Here is a 729-nt window from a genome sequence, read left to right on the forward strand (position 1 = left end):
TAATATGCTAACGACGAAGTTTGAGTTCTCAAGAAAATCTCAGCAAACGCCAGAACGTAAAAATGAGCAAGACAAATGAAAATGAACATGTTACGCTGGTAATCCTTTTATTTTTTTATTTCGTACTATGCACGGGTACGTTTTCCGAAGGCTTGAAGTAGACAGTAATATTGACATGAAGTGTAGGCTGTTGTAAATCCGTGAGCGCTACATAACATCGTACTTCAAAGGCTACACATTTGCAATTCAACAGATTTCTATTTCCCATGGACGACATCACACGTGATTTGCAGCTTCCCAAAGATGTCATCAACGCAATACTTCCTTATGCGACACTAAAGCGATAAACAGTGTGTTTGCATGTATGTATGCTTACATGTATTGCAAAAAAGATACATGTAATTCCTTTTCGCAAATAATTGAAAACACTCCCGTTTACGATCTGTTTATCTATTCAATTTTACGTTATATATTATTTCGCTCTGTTTTGATAAACACAATTGTAAATATGGTTACTCTGAATAACATCGAGAAGATTGTCTAACATATTCATTTGTTTCTTCCTCTTCTCCTTCTTCTTCTTCTTCTTTTTCTCCTCCTCCTCTTCCTCCTCCTTCTTCGTCTTCTTCTTATTATTATTATTATTATCATCATCATCATCATTATTATTATTAGTATTATTATTATTATTATTATTATTATTATTATTATTATTATTATTATTATTAT

At 32.0% G+C, this 729-nt stretch overlaps 1 protein-coding gene across 5 annotated transcripts in view; it reads left to right on the top strand.

Moving 5' to 3' along the window:
- The window catches only part of LOC128248169 (uncharacterized), an 11,313-nt gene that overhangs the window by 801 nt on the left and 9,783 nt on the right, over positions 1-729 (top strand). The window contains exon 2 of one of the 5 annotated variants that reach the window (XM_052969039.1): positions 254-362. The exons of the other annotated variants lie outside the window; for them this stretch is intronic. The gene's annotated coding sequence lies outside the window, so the exon portion shown is untranslated. The remainder of the gene's footprint in view (positions 1-253; positions 363-729) is intronic. 5 annotated transcript variants of the gene reach the window in all.

This window comes from Octopus bimaculoides, chromosome 6 (assembly GCF_001194135.2).
Source record: "Octopus bimaculoides isolate UCB-OBI-ISO-001 chromosome 6, ASM119413v2, whole genome shotgun sequence".
Classification (NCBI taxonomy): domain Eukaryota; kingdom Metazoa; phylum Mollusca; class Cephalopoda; order Octopoda; family Octopodidae; genus Octopus; species Octopus bimaculoides.